Source organism: Symsagittifera roscoffensis, chromosome 3 (genome assembly GCF_963678635.1).
Source record: "Symsagittifera roscoffensis chromosome 3, txSymRosc1.1, whole genome shotgun sequence".
Lineage (NCBI taxonomy): Eukaryota > Metazoa > Xenacoelomorpha > Acoela > Convolutidae > Symsagittifera > Symsagittifera roscoffensis.
Genome location: NC_087064.1, coordinates 80,204,919 through 80,230,325, shown reverse-complemented (window position 1 = coordinate 80,230,325; position 25,407 = coordinate 80,204,919). Strand labels below are relative to the sequence as shown.

The following is a 25,407-nucleotide window of genomic DNA, read 5'->3' as shown; positions in this document are numbered from 1 at the left end:
CAGCTACTCATCTCCCTCTTGGTCCTCTTCGTCACATTCTGTGTCACGTGGTTGCCCAACGGACTTCTCATCGCCCTGTACGGATTCCATTTTAACGTCGAATCATTCTTGCCAAGAGGTAAGAAATAAACTAGCGTAGCCGATTGCTGTGAGCTTGGCAAAAGTTGTTCTTATTCTGACCACTGTTTTTTATTACTCGGAAAATAAACAAAACAAATCAAGCTTTCTTCAAAAAAAAAATCTTTTTTTTTTTCTTTTTTTTTGGTATTTTAGAAAGAATTATCCCCCCCCCCCCCTACTCTGATTGCTTTCCTGGGCTGATCCGTCTGTCTTTTTTGCCTCTCATCCCCACTAAAAAATATTTAAACGCTCTATTTTAGTTTTGCCGGTTTTTATTTTGACGCAAATTTTGTAGAGGTGGGAATCTTTTTGTGCTGGTTGCCATGAACTTAAGGTTTTGTGGACGAATGCGTTCCGTGGACTCTGGTGTCTTTTTTGCCCACTCATTTTTGTTTCATTTCCTTAATCAATTTGGGTTCATAAAAAGTGTAGGTTCACCATCAATAGATTGGTTTGATAGCTTCGCATTACTGCCGACGGTAAGAATTGTTTCAAGCAATCAAAGTCATATGAAGTCGATTGTTTCAGAACTCATCATCAATATCTACATGTGGGCTCATTTCAACTCAGCTTGTAACTTTATTATCTACGGGATGACCCACAGAGGTTTCCGATCAGCCTACATGGAGCTGCTCAATCGAGTTGTGCCCTGCTGCGAGATTAAATTGAAGAGAGTTGTCGCTCCTACTGATGGCAATCATTTTCAGTCGAAGGCACAGATTCAGAAATGAGATCTATATGAGATAATGATAACATCAAACCAAACCAAATCGACCAAGTTTCAAAAAATAGTTGTTCTTTGAAAACAATGTCTGTGGCTTCTTTGGTTCAAATTGATCAAATTAATTTTCAGAGCTGTCCAAATAACATTGAAAATTTGCTGAAAAAATTTTTCGAGCAGAGTATGATGTTCTTTCTCAAGTAATAGTGACTACTTCACTTGCCTATTACTCAAAAACAACAAACAGCCAAAACATTGCTGCAATATACTTGATTTTTACCAAGCAGTTAAAACCGTATATTCAGTGACTTGTGCAGGCAAAGGGCGAAGGCGGCTTCTGAAAGTATTCGGAAATTTTGTTGACATTTTTTTCGCTCATATTGGTTTTCCCAAAAAATTACTAAGACCTAGTTTTTTCAGCATTTTCAGCACCGCGGGCAAGTTATGAAAAAAGCAAACCAAAATTGCAGTGGAAAAACTTTGATGAGAAATTGAATTTTCAGCTTGCGATCCTAATTGAAATTAGTAAGTTTTTGGCTTGCTTAGTACAAATTTTAGTATAATATTTTGCATGAGCGAGAGAGGATTGCACCAATCTCATATCCATGTGGATTTTCTATAAAGGCAGTTGTTGTTGTTGTTGTTGTTGTTGTTGTTGTTGTTGTTGTTGTTGTTTTTGTTGTTGTTGTTGTTGTTGTTGTTGTTGTTCTTGTTGTTGTTGTTGTTGTTGTTGTTGTTGTTGTTGTTGTTGTTGTTGTTTTTGTTGTTGTTGTTGTTGTTTTTGTGGTTGCTATTTGTTCGTAGGGCGCGATTCAAGCCAGATAGGCCAAGTTTTAGGAACTTTGTCACTTCGGCCTGCCAGAGCTTCAGGTCTATTGTGTGAGTTTTTTTCTGGTTTTCGGGGTAGTTAAAAATGATTGGTAGATGGGAAGCAGGTCAATGGGGGCAGTTTGCGGGAACAGTTGCTCAGTCGAGGAAATTACACGAGAGGGTATTGGGAATTTTTTAGGGATCGGAGCGTCGTAATTATGTGTTTTCAATTGCTTCGAAGTTGCTTAACTTTATTAAAATCGAAGTTTCTTCTGAGGCTGTTAGACAAGTTAAACTCGTTGCTTTCGGAGATATATATTTTTTTGAAAATCAACTTCAAAAATTCTATTTGATTAGTCTGAGAGAAAAAAAAACATATGGAAAAATTAGGAGAAATATGAATCGAAGTAAGATTCCAGATGAAAATGGAAGTGTTGGAAATTATGTTGTTGAAAAGTCGGTTTGCATTGCGGTTTGCTTTGAGTAATCCGCAAAAAATGAAGAAGAACAGAAAACATCCATTCAATTGTCCGTTTTCAGTTAAACAGTTTACCGTGGGAACTAAAGAGACTCCTTGAACCATCCGAAGAGGAGAAAACTACGCGTATTTTTTTTGGAAAACCTGCAAAGCTTGTTTAGATAATTGCTAAAATAAGCGGATGCCTTCACAAAATTTCCAGCGTAAGGTTGAAGTTGTGCTTTTAGAGATCTTAAAGGAGCATCTTGTTTTATAAAAATATAAAACTTGTAGGAGATAAAAATGAAGCCACTACAGCTCCGGTTCCGACAAACCTGTTTCTCGATATATGATTTCTAAAAGGAGTACTGACTGGGTGCGAAAAAAGTAGTTTGAAAGCTTCCTGACCTTGCTTTCCGGGTACGTTGGACTCATGGAAAAGCTTCAGAAGCGTACGGAGACAGAGCATGTCAAAGCTTTTAGACAAGCCGTGAGTGATTACAATCGTCCACTTCGGGGTACTTTTTGAGTAAAACCATTCGAAACATGAAGTTCCAGAGTTTACAGGGCAGCTGTTAAAATTGAGCGTATAATGGTCAAAAATCAAGTTGTTGGCAGGTGCCATTTGACAAGTTGTACGCAAAGAAAGGCGAATTCAGTCCTAGGAAACTCAGAGGACAATTTATGGTTCGGATGTTTGTTGACAATGAATCCTATGTACCTAAAAAATACTATGCATAGGCCAATTGGGCCTATCGCTCTGGATACCTTAGACATTTTGGTTACATTTGCAATTTTAATTGGAAGCTCAATTGATTTTCGAGGCCTAGTTTGTTTATTTTCCGTTGAAGTAGCTTTTGTTCTTTGCTTGATTCGTGTTTTCTGAGTTGAATTTTGTGCATGTTGAACGCTTTAGCATTGTGTTTCTCCTTGAGAACTGTTTGCCATTGCAATTAGAAGGGCGGTGACGTATTACAGATTTCGCTCTGTTAAGAAGATAAATTTTTTTTCCAAAAGGTACATTGGCGCGTTGACAGCAAGTCTGAAAGAAACCTCGCCACCAAAAATAGCAGGTTTTTTGCGGTTGATTTTTTGAGTTTCTGTGCTTGAAGTTCTAAGTCTTGCATTGATAAATTGGTAAGCCGGGTTTGACATCCTTTTGCTTCTGGAGAGTGAGCAATTTAAGGAGGTGACGCCAGGCAAAACTAAGGTGTTGAGAGGCCGCTAAAGTTTTGTCACACAGTTTTTCTTCGAGTTAATTTCATCTTGCGGTAGGGGCAACGTTTCTAATGTCTTCTTGATGATGTTGCCAAAACTTGCCCAACGCGCTTTCTTAAAGTTTTTGTAAGTTTTTTTTTTCTAAGAGAAAAGAATTTCATCGCTCGAAGTAAGTTAATATTAGGTAGGCAGATGATCAGATTCTATTATGAAAAAGATTGCAAGCTAAGCAACAGTTGAGAAAATTGAGTTCAGAGTGATCTTTTTGGCGACGATGGGGATGTTAAGTTTTTATATGGCAGCCTTGTTTGATTAAAAACGTTTAACAGTGCAAAAATTGAATTATGGTTTCATGGGATTTGAGATACCTCTGACATATATGCAGGGGTTCAAGATACCGCAGATATTTCTGGCGTTCATGATTTGCAGGGTTTGGCCGCTGGCCTTGTTTTCAATATTTTGATTCCTCAAATTTTGTCTTTTTTGCTTCTCGTACAAAAACAAATTATGTTCAGCAGTTAGCACGCAGTCGTCCTCAAATGTGCTCTCTTCTAAGTGATTAGTATTTGTGTCCAAATTGCAGGTTTCGGCTGCTTGTTTTCAATTTGGTTTTTTGGAACATTTAACTTTAAACGCTCAGTAAAGCCGGATTTTTTGGGGCTTTGCCCGAGATTCCGTTGCGAACAAAATGTTTTTTTTTTTCAAAACTTTATGGAATTCAATTAAGTTAAGGGGAGGGTTGAGGGAAATCAACGAAGCTGGGAGATTAAAAGGTTTTGAAAGATTGCTGTTTTCAAATTAGTTAGAGCTTAAAGATTGTATGACGTTTAGGATGGGATCTATCTGCGGGTCAGTTGGTGCTTTAATTTTATAAGGGGATTGGTAATGGGAGTTTTTAGTTTAGTCTGAGAGATTTGGTTCCTGGAGCGTAATTACCTGGAGCGTAATTATGTATTAGTAAGAAGAGTAATTTGAGCATTAAAAATTTCGATGATGGTCTTTGCGAGTCGCAAGTCCTTTATATTTTTTAAACAATCCAGCCCCATATGTGGCAACTCACATTAGCCTGGTTTTATTTAATGGTTTTTTTTTAAAAGGAAGCAAGTATATAGATCTGGGTTGCGAAAAAAGCTGGACTGGAGGAGGAGAATTGGTGCACAGATAATTACTGGGCGGAAAAGCTTAACCGGCTTTAGATGCTCCGGACACATAAAAATCAGGACTTAAAAGCAATCGGCACACCCTGTTGTCAAAAATTTAGAGTTGTGCCATTTTCAGACAATTGAGTCCATTTGTTGCGTCTACCACTTAAAGGTGGCCCATCCGGAGCCCATACTGAAAAAACTGTGCAGTTTGAGAGGTTAAAGCATAACTTAAGTCAGTTTGCTTAAGAGGTTATTCAAAAACACATATAGTACAATTTCTTTACACATTCATTTATCTGCAAACATGAATAGGCTGGATATCGCTGTTCAGATAAATGTCGATATAAATGGGAAAATCATTTTGTCATGGCTTAGGCTGAGAGCTTTGAATTTTGTCTCATTGATAAACTATTGTCTCGAAGACTGGGAAAATCAATACATTCTTCAAAAAAAAAACAAGTTTCAATCTCTTCGAAGTTTTCTTTCTGTTGATTCAATCTCTTATAGAAGGCATTGTGTTCTAATATAGCGATAAGTTTTTCATACTATAATCGCATGCGCTTTAAGCAAACTAAAATCAGGGAAACAATATTTTTGTTTGTATTTCGAAATATGTTGCCAATAAATACATTTATCTGATTTGCTTCCAGTCTTATAGAAAAAAATATATTTGTTCCTTTTTTTCGAAATCGATCGCAATTTTTGGGCTGCGAAATAGATGAAGCAGCGAAACATATCGAGCTGCATCGAGCTGCGAAGAAACAATTCTATGTTCGCGACTGGTACTACTCAGTTATTGAAAAGTTATGGTGTAAAAAACGATTTTAATGACTGATATTCATTTGTTTAACAGGTACAAGGAGCGAAAGGTTGGTCTGATATTTTCATTAAAAACCTTAGCGCTTACCTTTACCAGGGAGGATGCTTATCTAGTTTAAAAAACATATGTAAAAAAAGGCTTCTCTTTTTTCAGGTCAATGAACTTAAGGTTCCGATTGTCCTTTTGTTAGTCTAAAACCTTTTTGATCGAACAATTTTTGAAAGTTTATATCTCTGGATCTACAAAATCAATTAGTAAAGGTTTATTTTGAGTCGTTAAATCAAAACCTCAAAACCTGACCAAATTGCCGAATTTTTTTTGTGTGGAATAATCAATAGATCAAACTCCAAGGTATTTGAGCAGTTTACATAGGCTGCAAGAGTTGGCAATGAGCGTAGCATTTTCGCTTTGGCTTACATAGACCAAACATATCTGCTCCTCATTTTCTTCAAAAATCAAAACACAAAATAGTTGAATTAGATATGGATCTGAAAATTATTTCACAAAAATCTTGAAAGATTTATCGGTAGCGTGAAAAACTACCTTATGCCTCTGTTTTCTAAGTAGAAAAAAAAAGAGGCCTAAGGTAAATTTTCCTGCTGCCGATAAATATGCCGACCTGTTTATGAAGTACTTGGAGCTTGATCTACGATTGATTATTCCACACATAAAATCAGGGGCGGATTTAGGGGAGAGGACCCCCCCCCCCCCCCCCCCCAGGGATTCGACCCACTGCCGACCCAAAGGGTCCCCCTTTTGTACTATTTTGAGATATACAATTTTGCTGATGAACCCTAAAATTTTTCTAAAGGCGCCTTGGGCGCCAATATATACTAATTTTGAGGGGAGAGCGCGCGCCGAAAAAACAATTTTTTGGTCAAAAATTTTCCTCTCAATTACGGCTCTCAATTAATTAAACAAAAGACAATTTAAGACTTGAAAATGACCTTTTTAAAGAGTCACAAACGACTGGCGATCACCATTCAAAAAAAATTGAAGTCAACATCAGGAACAAAAGCAGCTTAGCGGGACCACTATAATCTGACTCGTCGCATAAACCCATTCAAGGGAAACCAGACGCCAAAATGAAGCTTCTAACGCCATCAACAAGGGTCACACAACATGACAGTCAACTCATCTTCTAGGATGCTTTTCATCCAACAGCAAGGGTATACTGCATCATCAAAAAGGTCTACATCGAAGGTGTAACAGAAGGAGCCCCAATAAGGTTCCCCGTGGAACTCAAGAAGGCCCCCCCAGCCGTTCAATAAGGGCCCCTCAATTAAATCAGAAAGCAGGCCTCTTCTACTACAACAAAAAATTTCAACATGAGTCGCGAAAGTCTGGACTACCAAAATTTGGTCACGAAAGTCTGGACATGGGTAGCAAAAGTCTGGACATAGATAAAAAAAGTTTGGTCGCGAAAGTCAAGACATGGGTCGCAAAAGTCTGGACACAGACTTTCGCGACCCATGTCTAGACTTTGGCGATCAAATTTTGGTATGCCCAGGCTTTCGCGACCCAATTTTGGTATGTCCAGATTTTGATTTTCGCGATCCGCGGCGCGACTCATCTCCAGACTTTCCAGACTCAAACTCTCGGCACGACTATGCAATTTGGGTCTAAATCCGAATGTGGCGCGACCCTTAAAGTCTGGGCATGAGCCTGGGACCTCGACCCGGGATCATCTTCAATCAGACCAGATCGAAACTTCAAAGTTTTCTGAAAAGCTTATGATAGTCTTGACAGCTTCTGGAAGCGTCTAACTAATGAGTACGACGACCTCGTGTGATTACTTGAGGTCATTACACTACATGGCATCTGACCGCTAGGGCCAATGCTAGAAGTTTTTACCGGTTTGGATGGCATCGCGCGTTCATGTAAACTTAAAACGGCAAAATAATTATCTGTTTGAAGTATTGCATGTCGGAGCACTCATGGCTTGGGAGAGTTTACGGTTTTTCCAAGAACATAAATATCTGGTTTCACTTTAACCAGTGTTTCCTAGACTTATGCCGAAAGGATAAAAATTAAACTGCACCGCAAAATGTGTTCTTTGAGAACACTTTGTCTTTTTGCTTGAGTTCAATAACGCATTCTTATTGCTCGTTTTTCTCTTAGTCAATTAACATGGCTGCAAAAAATGTACCAATTGGAGAAAGTTTTGGCTGTATGGGTACTGCAGGGTAAATGCCTTCTCAAGGCTGCTCCGGCAAACAAATTTGAGACATTTTAGACAGTCTTTTGGACTTTCTTAAGCTAGTTTCGCATTTTCTAGCCGAAATTAAAGAAGTTAAAAAGTTTTTAGACAAAATTTTGAAATTAATTTTTTCGGGCGACTTTCACTGCTCTGATTTCTTCTTCTTACTTGTATAATTCACCAACTTAAATTTTTTCCTGTTTGTATCTAGATTTTTTCAAATACGGAATTGCGAGAGCCAAATCTGTTCATAAAAACTCAACTGCGCCTCTAAAAGATTTTAGAAGGTCACAGAACGAGTCTACATTACGAGGCCAAACTATGCACTGGATAGGCGCACAATCCTGTGTCTGTATGTTCCTGGATTCCAGAGACAAGCCTTTAAACATGTTAAATTTTTGTCGGAACGATCAAAGGAAAGTAAAGAACTAAGGAAGAACAAAGGGAGCGCCCTTGTTGCGGAATCCTCTTACAATGCACAAAATGCACAGTTTGGCCTCGTAATGTAAGAGTTGTCTGTCTTGCGTTTACAATAATACCTACAGCAACCGTCTCAATTTTATATATGGCACGATACGTCACAAGGCACATTTCTTTTCCTAGAAAAAATACTTTAAAACTAAAACCTGTGTTTAATTAAAAACTATGCCAGTTTAGAAATATTTATTAACTTTACAATATATTCATATGGGCTTCTTTCAAAAAAGTAGAAAAATTTCAAGAGTTTTTTTTGGAGTTTCTGATCAGCGAGTGTTTTTCCTTTTATAGGTCTCATATAGTCCACTTTATCGAATTTGCATTTTTTGTGCCGATCTCTCCGCCTTTCACTGTTTCAGTTTTTTTCTGATCCTTCATTGGAAGGAGGTGTGTTTCCTGGATGATACAGTAAGCTTTCAGGTCCCAATAGGAAAAGTACTCTCAGTATTGCGAGAGCCAAATCTGTTCATAAAAACTCAACTGCGCCTCTAAAAGATTTTAGAAGGTCACAGAACGAGTCTACATTACGAGGCCAAACTATGCACTGGATAGGCGCACAATCCTGTGTCTGTATGTTCCTGGATTCCAGAGACAAGCCTTTAAACATGTTAAATTTTTGTCGGAACGATCAAAGGAAAGTAAAGAACTAAGGAAGAACAAAGGGAGCGCCCTTGTAGCGGAATCCCCTTACAATGCACAAAATGCACAGTTTGGCCTCGTAATGTAAGAGTTGTCTGTCTTGCGTTTACAATAATACCTACAGCAACCGTCTCAATTTTATATATGGCACGATACGTCACAAGGCACATTTCTTTTCCTAGAAAAAATACTTTAAAACTAAAACCTGTGTTTAATTAAAAACTATGCCAGTTTAGAAATATTTATTAACTTTACAATATATTCATATGGGCTTCTTTCAAAAAAGTAGAAAAATTTCAAGAGTTTTTTTTGGAGTTTCTGATCAGCGAGTGTTTTTCCTTTTATAGGTCTCATATAGTCCACTTAATCGAATTTGCATTTTTTGTGCCGATCTCTCCGCCTTTCACTGTTTCAGTTTTTTTCTGATCCTTCATTGGAAGGAGGTGTGTTTCCTGGATGATACAGTAAGCTTTCAGGTCCCAATAGGAAAAGTACTCTCAGTACTGTTGTCTGCTATAGAAGGTGATTAGCTTTGATTGTTCCATATCTGACTCTTTCTTGCCCAAAACTAACAAAAAATTGCAACGTTTAATGATCAAGGTCCGAGACTCTCTCGGCATTGAGTAATATATATCAGCAAACTGTATCATTGTATCAATGAATTCATATATCAGCATTAAATGAATCGTCGCAATGTTAATTTATCGTAACCGTCCTTCCTCTGCAGAAACGCTTATAGAGTTGTCGATGAATAGAACTTTGCGCAGTGACCTGCACCCTTATACTTAGTATAGAGCTCCTGGGGAGCGTGAAGCTTATTTTAGTTCTTACGTAGTTTAGCGATTCTGGGTAGCTGTGTTGTCTTTTTTAACTAATCGCTGCATCGTCTGCGTGGTTGTTGGAGCAGCGCCACTCGCGCATCCTAAAATCAGCGAGCAGAAGCTACACTGCTCTACGTTTAAAATTCTTTGCTGACATTTGGACTTCTTCAGCGTTTCGCAATATTTTTATGCGTCTTTATGCAATTTTTGCGATGTTTTGGCAGGGCCGTTGGAAATTTTATCATCAAAGACAGCGCGGCTAAATTTTGAAGCCCAGAGTCCGTTTGCTTTTTTATCTCAGGTTTTGCCTCGTCTTCAGTTGTAGTTGAATTGTTGACAACGCTTCGCAATGCAGCGGCTAAAATTTCGGTTCAATCTCGACTTCATGGCAAACCTTGTTTATGATTTTGGCGAATGTGTCTCTATTTTTATAATGTGTCCTAAATGTATATGTCCGCCCTTTGCACAGTGCAGGGAATGTGTCACGTTAAATTTTGCACCACATGCACATGTGAGTGCGGTTTTGTTCGGTTCCCCTCCGTATCTTAAGATAAAACCATCTCTGAATTCTGATTTATTCAGCTTGAAAGTGTATCTGTTTAGTGGTAAAGCCTTGAATCAAGTAGAGGCTCCTTTTCTGAGGCCACGTGAATTGCGTTTCTATCAATTCCACTTAGGAATTAATGAGGTTTGTTTTCTTTCTGTTTGTTCAATAAGTTTTCAGTTTTTTGATTTGCGTACAAGTTTTTTCTTGCTGTGTTGTTGCTGTAACAAAAACTTGAGATTCCAGTAAAAGGAATGTTTCCATAGATAATCTTGATAGCTTTCATGATCGGATAGCAGCTTGGTGTTAAGACCACCCATTTAAAGGGGGTAAGCAAGATATCTCATGGAACTGGGGGCTTAATGTTTTTTTACCGACTAGGCATTAGATGTTCTTTGATAATCTTTTCACAGGTTTCTAAGTTTTCCACAAAATTCAGAGTTGACCTAATTAGAACTGAAAGCTTTTTTGAACTCTTTTAGTATAGCAGGCATAAATTTTTAGGGGGTTTTTAGCAGTTTTTGACAATTTTTGTTCTAAAATTGGTCTGTTCACTCTATTGAAACTCGAGGAAATTTTTACATTCAAATTCTGTACCTATAACAGAATCAAGCATTCGTTCGCCCTCCTTTATAGTGATTTTTGTGTTTCCGAAATTTTTCTCTGCTTCACATAGTTTCTCATTTTTGTTTATGCTTTGTTATGGTAGCCAAAAATCTTCCCTATGGAAAGAATTTTATCGAGGACGGTTCATATATTGCTTAGTTTAGCTACTGTTGCGTCTCGGTGTCTGTGTAACTTTTCTGGGTTACATTGTCTACTGATAAAAAAGTCGTTTGAGGGATAATATGGCTAGACCGTACATGGCCATTGCTAGCGGATCCCACTGCAATGCATTTTATTGAGACCAGTAGATGGTTTTATGTTAACGAACAGTTTAAACACGTTGATCTAGCAGTTCTCAACCGCTGTCAAAAGAGATGATCAGATAATTACGATGTTTTTCATGCCAGCTTTCAATTTAGCAAACAGAAAGTGTTTTCGGCATCTATCAGTCAAACAGCATCGGCGGAGATTTTGCTATATTGATATTTCAGTGTAAGGATCGCATATTCGATGCAACATTTTGTCCTAAATTAAGCAACTTTTGACCCCTCCGCGATAAATATGTTTCATATGGTAAATTCATTGGCTACCATGTTGAAGCATCCAATTACCAGCACATAGTCAAGCATGAGAAACTCGGTGAAGCAGAGAAAATCTTCGAAAACACAGAAATCACTATAAAGGCTGGCAAACGAGTGATTGATTTTTTTATAGGTACAGAATTTGAATGTATGAATTTCCTCGAGTTTCAACAGAATGAGCAAATCAAAGTTTTGAAAAACGAACAAATATCGGTAAAACCTCTCACCAAAAAGTTTCTGTCTGCTATAACAAAGGAGCTCAAGAATAACTTGAAAAAAACTTGTGAACAGATTATCAAAGAGCAACTCAACTGATACCTAGTCTAGTCAATAAAGACACATTAAAACCCCAAATCCGTGAGATATCTTCCTTACCCCCTTAAAATGGGGGGCCTAACACATCAGCTGCCATCCGATCGTGAAAACTATCTAGAATTTTTTGAGGAAACATCACTAGTACTTGAATCTCAAGATCATATTACAGCAATGACACAGCGAGAAGAATTGTACGAAAAATGAAAACTGATAGAACAAACCGAAAGAAAACAAACAAACCTCACTAACACCCAAAGTAAACCTGATGAATACGCAATCAACCTTGCCTCTGAAAAGGAAGCAAATGCGAACACTCTCCCAACAATTCAACTACAACTGAAGACGAGGCACGACTTGAGATTAAAGCAGATTCTGAGTTCAAGATTTGGCCGCGCTGTCTTTGATGTTAAATTTTTCAAACGCCATGTCTAAACATCGCAAAAACTTCAAAATGTAACAGTCACCTCTTTATGTCACAAATGAGGTTAAGAAAAAGAGGCCCTATAACCAGTGGTGCAAGGATCAGGGACGCTAAATCTTGCGTTTATTTACCTTATTCAGTCGGAGCCAATTCGGTTCGCGTAAGAAATGAGACTGCAAATCGTGTTACTGCTTAAATGCCACTACCAAAATACCCCCTTTCAATGATAAGAACGCCCCCATGGTTAGGTCTCTAAATACCTAAACACGCGAACGCCATTAAAAACAGGGTCGGAAGCTCTAGTATACCATTAGTTTTATTAAACAATGAACCTGTGTGATCCATTTCAGATGGACCAACCTAAAAGTGACCTCATTTCAATATAATCACATAAAACGCACTCAGCAAGTTTAAATTAGGTACTCACATAGTGACGCGAATCTAGAATTAAGTAAATGATAAAAGTAAAGCAACTGTAGAAGTTCTCTGCAATAACTAGTTTCAAATTAACAAGTTCATTCTTCTGAAACCTTGGCAGCTTCAGCTGGAACTTTTCAAGTCAAGGCTCTCTCTCTCCCAACGACGATACTCCCGCACGGTTTCACGTTTCTCTCTATCAGGAACAAGACAGCTCTATTCAGGTTGTTGATTTTTATCGATTCTCCCGCAATTCTGTAATTTTTTTAAATCAAATTAATTTCTGAATTTCAGTTGTCGAGAGAAACTTGAGCATGACATCGTCGATTCGATTTTTTGAAAAATTAGGTTTGTCCCCAAATCAAGGTTAAACTTCCAAGTCAACGTCAAACTTCCAAACATGACCGACTGGCACATAAAGACGCTTACAAATATCACGAAACGCTGAACAACTCCAAATATCAGCAAAAATTTTTAAAAGTAGAGCTGATTAGCTTATGCTTGCTGATTTTCGGACGCGCCAGTGGAGTTGCTCCAAAATTACCTAAGTGCTATTATAAAGTTTCTGCTCAGGTATGTTTGGCTTAGTTGCCTCTTGATAAGTTTTTTATATGATGCTACAATTGCAATCTATTGTATGACCATAATTGTTATATTAGAAAAATTCATCATTACTGATGAAACAGTTGATTGCAATTGGTGCAAGCTCAGCATAGCCATTTAATTTCTTTTCTTTTAAATTGTTGTTTTTTTTTATTTTTGCGACCAATCTGTTGTAATTTGAAACTCGAACCTGCGCCTAAAGAAAAACTTTACGTCTGCAGTGCTGCTTTAATTATACTATTCGTTTGCCCTCCTTTATAGTGATTATTGTGTTTCCGAAATTTTTCTCCGCTCCACCGAATTTCTCATTTTTGGTTATGTGCTGGTATTTTGATCCTTTCTTATCGTAGCCAAAAATTTTACCTAGTCAAAGATTTTTTATCGAGGATGGTTCATAGACTAGTTTAGCTACTGTTGTGTCTCGATGTCTGTGTAACACTTCTGGCTTACATTGTCTACTGATAAAAAAAGTCGTTTGAGGGATAATATGGCTAGACCGTACATAGCCATTGCTAGCGGATCCCACTTCAATGCCCCTTCTTGAGACCATTAGATGGTTTTATGTTAACGAACAGTTTAGACGTATTGATCTAGCAGTTCTCAGCCACAGTTAAAAGAGATGAGCAGATAGTTTTTATGTTTTTCATGCCAGCTTCCAATTTAGCGAATTGAAAGTGTTTTCGGCTTCTATCGGTAAAACAGCATCGGCGGAGGTTTTGCTATATTGATATTTCAGAGTGTGGATCGCATATTCAATGCAACATTTTGTCCTAATTAAGCAACCTTTGACCCCTCCTCGATAAAAAATGGTTCACTTGGTAATTTTTTTGGCTACCATCTAAAGCATCCATTTACCAGCACATAGTCAAGCATGAGAAACTCGGTGAAGCAGAGAAAATCTTCGAAACCACAAAAATCAAAATGAAGGCAGGCGAACCAATGCTTGATTCTGTTATAAGTACAGAATTTGAATGTAAAAATTTCCTCGAAATTCAATAGAATGAACAAACCAATTTTAAAATGAAAACTGACAAAAACTGCTAAAAAAAACCTCTATACGTTTATGCTTGCTATACTAAAAGAGTTCAAAAAAGCTTTCAGTTCTAATTAAGACAACTCTGAGTTCTTTGTAGAAAATTTCGAAACATGTGAAAAAATTATCAAAGAACAACTAATACCTAGTCGGTAAAGACACATTAAGCCCCCAGTTCCATGAGATATCCTCCTTACCTCATGAAATGGGTGTTCTTAACACCAAGCTGCTATTCGATCATGAAAGCTATCAAGATTGTCTATGGAAACATTTCATTTACTGGAATCTCAAGATTTTGTTACAGCAACAACACAGCAAGAAAAACTTGTACGCAAATCAAAAAACTGAAAACTTGTAGAACAAACAGAAGAAAAAAAAACTCATTAATTCCTAAGTGGAACTGATAGATACGCAATTCACGTGGCCTCTGAAAAGGAGCCTCTACTTGATTCAATGCTTTACCACTAAACAGATACACTTTCAAGCTGAATCTTAAGATACGTAGGGGAAGATACGGAGGGGAACCGGCGAAAATCAAGACAGTCTATGGAAACATTACTTTAACTGGAATCTCAAGCTTTTGTTACAGCAACAACACAGCAAAAAAAAAACTTGTACGCAAATCAAATAACTGAAAACTTATAGAACAAACATAAAGAAAACAATCCTCAATAATTCCTAAGTGGAACTGATAGATACGCAATTCACGTGGCCTCTGAAAAAGAGCCTCTACTTGATTCAATGCTTTACCACTAAACAGATACACTTTCAAGCTGAATCTTAAGATACGGAGGGGAAGGTACGGAGGGGAACCGGCGGGTTTTTCTTAAGATACGGAGGGGAACCGGCGAAAACCCCAATTACATGTGCATGTGGTGCAAATTTTAACCTGACACTTTCCCTGTACTGTGCAAATACCTAAAACACGCGAACGCCCCAAAAACAGGGTCGGAAGCTCTAGTAAACCATTAGTTCGATTAGACAATGAACCTCTGATCCATTTCAAATGAATCAACCTAAAACTCGCCTCATCTCAATGTAATCACATAAAATGCTCTCAGGAAATTTAAATTAGGTACTCACATAGTGATTCGAAACTAGAATTCAGTAAATGATAAAAGTAAAGCAACTCTAGAAGTTTTTCGCAATAAGTATTTTTAAATTAACAAGTTTAACCTTCTGAAACGTTGGGCAGCTTCAGCTGGAATCTTTCCAGTCAAGGTTTTCTCTCTCCCAACGACGATACTCCCGCAATATTTCACGTTTTTCTCTATCAGGAACAAGATGAGGAAGGCCTGTCCGTATTGCTTCTGATCTCTGTGGAAGCATATTGCTTCGTAGTGGATAGGTGTTTCTTCGAGTGCATCTGTTTTTGTCTCTTGAATGGCGCAGATGTCGACGTTCTTTCTGACCTGTACTTCTTCGATGTCTTTGACCTTCTTTCTTAGACCCCTGACGTTCCACGTTCCAATAGATACGGCTTTCGTTTCAGATTTAGATATTTTGAATGCCTGAGCCGGCATCACCCGACTCATCAAAACCAGACAGACTCATCAAAACCAACAGACAGATTCCAACATGCCTACTGTAAAGACAAGAGCACCAGCGATGTAGTTCTGGCTCACAAAATCCTCCTAGCCGCCAGTATTGAACGCGAATTTGACCCCACCATAATAGGCATGTCGAAAGCCTATGATAATGTGGACCGTAACCGTTTGCTGACGATGCTTGGTGATGAGATACAAGACGAGGGAACCTTAAACCTCGTGAAGCTATTGTTTACCGAAACTAATCTCGCAGTGGTAAAGAAATTAGTGCAATCTTTACCACAAACATCGGGGTCCCCCAAGGAGACTCTATTTCCCCGAAACTCTTCACCTACTATCTCGACAAAGCGCTAAAAGAAGTCGACGGAAGTAGAAAAGGTACAGAGTCAGATCACACATACTGCCTTCAATCTCCAGTCCTGCAGCTGCACATGGAATATGCAGACGATGTCGATTTCATCACTGTGAACGACATCAGCAAAGAAGAACTACTTGATGTCACGGAAAAGACCTTTGAGAAATACAACCTTAAACTCAACAACGACAAGACGGAAGTGACGATCTTATCCAAAACAGCAGACCTCTCCAACACCAAAAAACTTGGCTCTATTTGAGATGACCAAGCAGACATCAAACGACGCAATCAACTAGCTACCATTGCCCTGAGCAAATACCAAAAAATCTGGAAAAATCCGTATGTGAAGGTATGTAACAAGGTAAGTATTTACACGACGTATGTACGGTCCATACTAACCTATATCTGCTCAACCTGGCATGCTAACAAGGGCACGAACGATAAACTTGATATTCTTCACAGAAAACACCTGAGAAGGGTACTGAACATTCATTACCCGAAAATCATTTCCAATGATGTGTTGTACGAGGTAACGAGAACTGTACCTCTTTCAGAATTTGTGACAGAGCGAAGACGCAAGCACCTGGGACACGTATTACGACGAGGCACGAGCATCAAGCAAATCTACGAACACGTGCAAACTCTACCCAAACGAAAAGGAAAAGGACAGAAACCAGCCAACCTGTTAAAGACCTTCAGAAAGGATTTCCAGACCGACGACGTCCACATCCTGGAAGAAAAAGCTTTCGCAAGAACATTATAACCTTAATGCGCTCTTGATATCATTTGATCAAATTATTTTCTGAATTTCATTTGTCGAGAGAAACTTGAGCATGACATGGTCGATTCGATTTTTTGAAAAATTAATTTGTCCCCAAATCAAGTTTAAACTTCCAAGTTAACGTCAATCAAGGTTAAACTTCCATGTCAACGTCAAACTTCCAAATATGACCGACTGGCACATAAAGACGCTTACAAATATCACGAAACGCTAAAGAACTCCAAATATCAACAAAAAATTTTTAAGTGTAGAGCAGATTAGCTTCTGCTCGCTGATATTCGGATGCGCCAGTGGAGTTACTCCCACAGCCACGCGGACGATGCAGCGATTAGCCGAAAAACTAAGTTAACTAAAACTGAAATAAGCCTCGCGCTCCTCAGGAGCTCTATACTATGTATAAGGGGTGCAGGTAGCTGCGCAAAGTTCAATTTATCGAGAACTCTATAAGCGCTACTGAAGAGGAAGGACGGTTAAGAAAAATCAACATTACGACAATGCATTTAATACTGATATATGACTTCATTGATACCATGATACAGTTTGCTGATATAGATGTGCTTTTTTATAACGCTGGCCTGGTCCTATCCAGTTGTGCACTGGCTGTAACTAAACGGAAGGGCCCATTTTGTAATTTACAATTTAAAAAAAATTAAAGTGCAAGTATAAAGTTTCTGCTCAGGTTTGTTTGGTTTAGTTGCCTCTTGGTAAGTTTTTTTATGATGCTAATATTGCATTCTGTTGTATGGTCATGATTGTTAAATTAGATAATTTCATCAACACTGATGAAACATTTTATTGCAATTGGTGCGAAGCTCAGCATAGCCATTTAATTTGTGTTCTTTTAATTTTTTGTTCTTTTTAGTTTTGCGACCAATCTGTTGTATTTTGAAACTCAAACCTGCGGGTAATGAAAAGCTTTACCTCTGCAGTGCTGCTTTAATTATACAAAGTTTGGTTGCATTTTTTTAACCTCAAATGATTGTCTTTTGCATACGCCTAGTTCTTTTCTCTTTTTTTTTGCCTCCGGTTTCCCCGAGGAAATGCTTATGAATTCTCAAAGCAATTTTTTTTAGTATCCCGTTTATTCTCAAAAATAGCAAATTTCGCGTCCAGTGATTTTCGCGCTGTCGTGAAATTGAAGTTCGATTGTTATTAAAATACCTCTTTAAAGTATCTCTTCGTTTGAAAACGGTTACATTCAAATGATTCGTTTGAAAACGGTTACATTCAAATGATTCGTTTGAAAACGGTTACATTCAAATGATTATCTCATAGTTCACCTCCATGAAAAGATCGAGTTTCTTCAGCTATAGTAGCGCCTGTAGTGTCGTCGGTTATATGAGAAGTTTGTGTTACATTTGATGTCGCCACTAAGTCATGTGTTATCTGACTCCGTATTTCAATTATCTGCTCGTCCTTATATATGTACTTTTTAGCTGAGCTATTCTGTGAAAGGTTGCTATTTCCTTCAACGCTTAGGTTTGCATGCACATTTCCATGCTGTGCTTTCTCGCTTACATTTTCCTGGAAGGGAGTTGACTGATTGGAATGCGTCCGTATTGTTTCTATCTCCTGGCCCTGTTGATCGAGAACTTGAACTTCCTGAGTTACCCCAATGTCATTTGAACCACCTTCGTTTTGCTGGTCTGCTGGCTCTTCATAGTATGCTTCATAGTTTTCATCTTGTAACATGTCGTCATAAAAGTCTTCGTATACCGATGGAGTCAGTTCTTTTGATCTATCATCTTGCTCTTGATTATTTTGAATAGTTTCGTGTGCGTTTATTGGCGTTGTAAAAACTTGATTGCCATCATTGTACTGAACAAAACCAGTCCTTGTTTGCTGCACGTTGACTTGAAACAATTGTTCTTCCATTTGCACAACATTTTCAACATCGTCGCTGTGGTATGAAAATTGACCAGTATGTTCTTCGTTTCCACTAATCGCCTCTAAATTGTCTACAGGCTGCCTATTGTCAAAGGCGCTGACCATTTGTTCGTGCTGACACTCTTCTCCAGCTCGTCCCAAATGAGCTTGATCCTTCTCAACCATTGTTGAATGAGGTTCCCCGCTATGCTCATTGTCCCATTGGTTCGCAACTTCTTGCCCGTGTTGTTCATCGCTGATCAGTTGGTTGTCAAAGTGAACAGCCTCTCCTGCGCGACCTAAGTGACCTTGATCCTTTTCCACAAAGCTAGAATGAGCTTCACCGCTGTGATCGTTTTCCCATTGGTTGGCCACCTCATGGCCCTGATCGTCATAATTGCCAATTAACTCATTGTCGAAGTGATAAGCTTCACCTGCACGCCCCAAATGATCTTGGTCCTTTTCCACAAAACTCGAGTGAGCTTCTCCGCTGTTGTCGTTATCCCATTGACCCACCACTTCATGAGGAGCATCGTTCATCAGCCTTTCCAAAGTTTGCGCCTGTTTTACATCTTCAAAGGTGTTTTCAGTGTCTTCGTTCACCGGATGGAGATTTCCTTCCTCGTCTTTTTCAAATTCATGTGCATCTTCAAGTACCTGAACGCTCACGTCGCCGTCATCGCTTTTGTGGACCTCAATTGTTTCTTCGTTTGTATAGACATGTTTTGCGGGTTCAGCGGAGAGATCCGAGTCCGGTTCATAGTCTTGCGAGGGACCCTCTCCGTGCGCATTTGGACTACAAAGCATAAAGGGGATGTTTTTTTTGAATAAACGTGGCATGTTTTCGGCTCTTTTCCATTCCCCCTCTTTCAAATTTAATTTTGAAAAGCTTATTCAACCTTGTCACAATGCAATGAATTTTGGCGTGGTGAACGAATCGACAAATGTGAACAGATTTGTTCTTCATACTTTACAGCGTAACATCACGCATTTAGCCGTAATAACACGTAAAACAAACATAAAACTGGGTATTTTGAAAGGGGGGAATTGGAAAAGAGCCATGTTTTCCCTCCCCGTTTCTTAAATTTGAATTTTGTTTTTAAAAAAAAACTTTTAAAATCTTGTCATAATGAAATGAAACGTGCCTAGCAATATCAAAATTTATTTTTTTTGGTCATAACAATCTGCTATTTGAACAGTAACCGTTTTCTTTCATTTATCATTAAGGAGTACGGTTGGAAATTTTAGCTGCTTATACAGCAACCGGCTGCCCTTGTTATTGCTTATGTTCGGTCAGGGAGAACTTTTGTTTCATATAGATGGCTGTTTTTCACCCCACATTCAATTTTTCGTGTTAATAGTAATTTTTCATGCTACTGTAAAATCGCGCTGAAAAAATGCGATAAAAGTATGACGAATAAAGGTTTCTAATTTCGTTAATTTGTTCACTATGCGAACTTTCGTGCATACTGAACAATTTTGTTCATCGAACTTTGCATCGTAATATCTCGCAGCTATTTCTTAATAGCTTGCAGAAGTATTAAAACACGAAAAAATTTAAGTGTTAGGAGAGTAAAAATATCGTCATTTTTATTTTTAAAAAATTTAACCAAACGATTTTGTGCAATTCTTAACCGGTGCCATGTAAGAAGCAAAGAATGTTCCGACCACAATGATTGAAGTGAAGAAATCCATAAAACGACAATTTAACAAAACGGAAAAACTAATTTCCTGCCATTTTTTGCTGTTAACTCTTTCTAAATATGGATTGGTTATGAGTAATTACAGTTGCGAGAGCAAAGGTCTTATAATCGGGAACTATTTTTTCCCCGTAAACATTTTTTCTTCAATATTTGTAATTGAATTGATGTTGCATTTTTATCGCTTCTTAGCAATTTTCCAAGCCTCTTCTATCTTGGCGTGAAGGAAGCGCGTATGGTATGAGTTACGAGGCCCGGGCGGATCTTGTTTTTTTTAGTCTATGAAATTGAGTTTTTTTCCTGGAAAAATTGAATAGTCGTACTATAGTATGCCCGCTTAATTTTTTGGCTTAGTCGCCTCACCATTTTTTTTTGCGCCGTAAACAGTTTTCATTGTAGTCTTGCATGTCGTTGTCTTACTCTTGTAGTTATTAAATTTTATATCCCTGACTGGTTTATTTTCCGTTTTTTTTGTTTTTTTTCCGCTTAGAAAATTTGCTCGGCCTAAATAAATCGGCTCATGTTTTGTCGGTTTAGTGAACTTATTTTGTTCTGGAAATGAAGACTATTCCGGTTAACAACTTGTTGAACAAAATTACTTGCATCACTAGACTTCATTCACGTTCTCCATTCTTGAAAATTTAAATTTAACTACCGGTCTACCGCTACTACTGACAATACTTTTAAGAAGTTAAAGCAGTACTCCTTATATTGATATTTGAATCATTTTTTGGCTTTTCCGCCAAACTTGACATAGAGGCAACAACTACGCCTGAAACGACAAACGTTGTGGGTTTGAATCCAGGCAGGCCTGTTTTTTCTAAAGTCAAAATGTTCCGTTTCAAAGAAATACTCGGCCTATTGTTTGTCAGATTGTGTTTTGTTGGCTTAGTTGCAGCATCACGGAGTATTCTTGTTTTACAAAATGGTTAAATCATTTGATAGCTTGGCTTAAATCAATTTCAAACTATCTTAGCTTTTACGGCACATATTGTATTTGAGAAAAGTACTACGCCTGAGATGGCAAATATCCCATGTTCGAATCTGGCCAGAACCTGCTTTTTTTAAATTCAAGAATGAAGTTTTGCGTTTCAAAAATTGCAGTCATCTTGTGTCTGCTAAGGTTTGATCGGTTAAGTTGTTTTGTTACGGGTTTTTGTTGTGTTTCAAATATTTTTATGCAAGTGATTTTCTGTAAGTAAGCTTTTGTTAATGTTTGTGTTTCCTGAAGGGGGGCGTAAAAGTTTAATTTTCAGAACTTTCAAAATCTCAGTTGCCGCTCAATTATTGTGTCTGAATACTTTTTAAACGCCAGATCTTGTGTTTCTGGACGTGTGTTTTTGTCAAAGTGAACATCATTTTTGTACCATTACGCGTTTAGCCATAATCACCCAAAAAACAACTAGAAAATTTGAAAGATGGGGGTGTAAAAAACGAGCCTGTTTTGCTCACTATAATGGGCTCTGTTTTTGTAGTTTTCGGAAACAATTTTGTAAGATGGGAAAAAATGAATATTTTTTTCAGAAATACTTAGTGTTAATGTATTTCCTGAAATTTATATGTGGGGGTTTTAACGTGATTCAACCAGGGGCGGATCTAGGATTTTCTCGAGGGCGGGGGCGGATTTTCAAAAAAAAATTCTGACGACCTTTTTTTTATTTTTTAGGTCGACCAAATTGATTTTTCGAGCTCTCCCAAAGCACTGTTTTGCCCCTATTTTGGCTAAATTTTCTGCGCCGCAGGCAAATTTTTGAAAAAACAGTAAAAAAAGTCGTTTTGGGCACTTTTTGAAAAATTTTGACAAAAAAATCGCGTTTTTTTTTGGCGCGCGCTCCCCCTCAAAATTAGTATATATTGGCGCCAAAGTCTCTGAAAAAGTATTAAAGGTAGGACCCTTTGGATCGGCAGGGGGTCGAATCCCTGAGGGGGGCATCCGCCCCCCCCCTAAATCCGCCCCTGGATTCAACGTTTTTTTTTATGTATTGCGAATTGTTGCGCTTACTCGTGCTTAAGAATTTGCTTTTCCTGGAAAATAGCAAATTTGGGCTGCTGGAATCTTTCGGCATTGGATCATCTGGATTGAGATCAATAGTTAAGGGAATGGCCCCATTTTGAAAAACTCATTCAACTCTCAGTGAATTTTGTTTAACTTTGCACAGTGAACTACTTTTTTCACGGATCTAAAAAGAAAATAAATTTTGAAAGGAGCCAAAAATCTAAATTTTAATAAATATAGATTCGGGAGGACAAATGCTGACTTGTTTAATCGCATTTTCAAAACTAACCTCTGACCCTGCGCCTGATTTAGTACGAGGTGTCCATGATTTTCTATGTTATTGTTGAACACAATGTAAGGAGATTTCGCTTGAGGGTTCATTTCGTTAATGCGGAAGTCCTCCGGCTGTTTAATAAGAGCGTTCTGACCTTCGGGTACAAAAATCTGGGTAAACTGTTGAGGATGCCCTTTGTGCGTCTGGATTCGTGGTGGTTCGAACTTTGACCCAACTTTTTTCTGATTTTGAGCGTTTGGTGCTTCTGTTTTGGTGCTGTACTGCTTCGCAAAGAGACCCGATAAGAACTTGTTCACTTGGGGATCGTTCGTTGGCTTCCCGTCAATGTAATATTCGAAATGAGTTCCGCTTTTGGTAGGCCTTTGATTGGCAGCTTGTTTCTGACCCTGAAGTTGTTTCTGACCTTTGTTCACTTTTCCACCAGCAGCTCTCGGACTTCTTTTTGGACTGTGTCTGACGATTTTTACTTTTCCTTTTGGTGAGCGAAAATTTTTTCGAGGCTTAGATATGTTCTTTTGGTTCGCCCTGGACTTACTGCGTGGCGAGGGTGATCTTCCTCTTTTGTTTTGTGGCGAGGGTGATTTGGTTCTCGGTGATCGAAATTTTTTCCTCAACCCTCCTCGTGGCGATCTGAGTTTCTTACTCAATTTGGCTCGTGGAGATTTCGATACCACTCGTTTTTTAGATCGGGGAGTTGCCTTGTTTTTGTCACCAATGTTTACTACGTTAATTGGAGGCCCTTTTGCAGCTTGGTTTTTTTGAGTGGGCGTGCCTCTTGGAGATTCTTTAGCTGCATCGGGCATTGGGTTGGAGCGAGATTAGTTGCACTTTGTTAATCGCGCATTTTAATGTTACTTTCATGCTTAGTAAGAGAATGACTTCAGTGGAATTGGAGCACGTGTTATTTCCTTTCCACTTTTAGAGCCAACCAAGTTTCTATATTCAGACATCAACCTCTGAAAACAGCTGTTAAAATCATGCTCATTAAGTTGTGCACGTGAATATTCAAATTGAGGTATAAACTAGGAGACCTAAGAGATTTCGAAATATAGTATCGTTTAGTTTTTACTGTTGCGACTTTTTTCCCCGTAATTAACTTTGGTCACAGAATGGTCTATTTAGGAATGGTAAGTTTCAAGACATGCTCAATTTCTTGAAAATTCAAATAAAAGAATCTCATCTAGGTAGTTAAGTTGATAGTTGGGGTACGTTTGGGGCAGTGGTCATTTTTTCTCCCTGCCTTTTTTTTCAACCTAATTTGTAAAGCATGGATTTTGTTTTGATTGTAATTTTTTTTCTGTAATTGAAAGTTTGTAATTTGTCATTTTACCACGTTTGATTTTGAATACCTTGGTTTTTTTCGACTAAATGGTTTCGGCTGATGCTGATGGCATTGGCTTGGTCAACTTATATTTTGTAATTTTGACGGCAAAAAATTCCCGTTCGACGAATTTAGGTAGTATGCAAATAAATGGGATTGGGTTTTTTGTTTTACTTTTTTGAGACGCTTTCGATAATTTTTTTCTCATTTCAACAAAAAATTTTATTTTGTAAAAAACTACTCTACCGAACTTCAAAAAAATGAGTATCATTGAGAAGAGCGCTTACTCCACAGTGTGCCTGCATAATCCTTTTGTCTCTTTGTACTATACCCTACTGTCTATAGCCTTCGAAAAAGTCTGTGGAGTGATCTGAGATTTTGGGTTCAATGGACAGAACGCGTTATTTGAAACTCACCTGCATAGCGACTACGCCCAAGTTTTCTCCACAAAAAAGTATGGCCTTTGTAGAAGTCAATAATTGGTTTTTGTAAGATCTTTTGAAATTATTTGACTTTCCTCGAAAACGAAAATCTCAAATCTTGAGTTTTATCGTTCAATCGAATCAAGAGATTGTCTTCTGCTAGAGCCGCTACGCCCCAATATTTATACACAAAAAGGTTTGATTCGCGGAACAGTCAAATTTTTGATTTTTTTAAACCATTTTATGGAAACTTTTAATTTTTCTCGAAAACTACCCTGCCAATTCTTAGGTTAAGTTTACAGGTTGAATCGAGAAACTCGGTTTTGATGATATGCGATGTCTAAGCGGCCACGACTTTTGAACTTTGACCGTTTTTAGAAACTTTTGATTTTCAAATTTGAGTTGAAGGGTTCAATCGAAAGAACAGGTTACGAGAAATTTTCCGCCAGAAGCGGCGAATCCTTATTTTTTTGTGAGGAAAATTTTATGTATTTGGGAAAATAAAAATAAAAAAAAAATTAACTCTTACTTATTTTAGTAGAGAAGCAGCTAAGGTTTCGGGTGAAGTCCAATTTTTGAAGGTACCCGATTCATCCAGCACAAGTCAAACAAACTCCACAAATTCAAACAGCTACCTCCAAATTTTACTGGAAAACTAGCGTTTTTTTATTGAGTGTAGGAACGTTATGGTTTCTTCAGTTTTTTTTAAACTTTTTTTTTTCGACTTATGTTTTTTATGCTTATGTTGTATCGCAAGTGGTGCGAAGCTCAGCTTCGCCTCTGTGTTTTAATTTTTTCAGTATAATTAAGTTTGTCGCAATGACTATTGATTAATCCATTCTGTGAAACGTCTTCCGGCAGTTCCTGCTTTCGTTCAAAAAGTAAAAAAAATTGTGAGCTAGTGTTGAACCCGAAAACTTTTAATGAATAAGTTTTATGATTCATGTGACAGGTTATCAAATCAATTTTGAAAGGAATCTGTGTATGTCATTCAAAGACAAAAATGTGAGAGCTGGTGTTGAACCTGAAATTTCTAATTGAATTAGTTTTGATTGATGTGGCAGCTAATCAAATTAATTTTGGAAGGATTCTGATTAGAAACGATCCTCAATTATGAAGTTGAGGAGGGTTTGTGGTCATATCATATCCATGATTAAACAATGTGTTCAAATTTTG

At 37.9% G+C, this 25,407-nt stretch overlaps 1 protein-coding gene across 3 annotated transcripts in view; it reads right to left on the bottom strand.

Annotated features, from left to right (window-relative positions):
• The window catches only part of LOC134841257 (metal cation symporter ZIP14-like), a 379,452-nt gene that overhangs the window by 116,965 nt on the left and 237,080 nt on the right, over nucleotides 1-25,407 (bottom strand). The window lies entirely within an intron of this gene.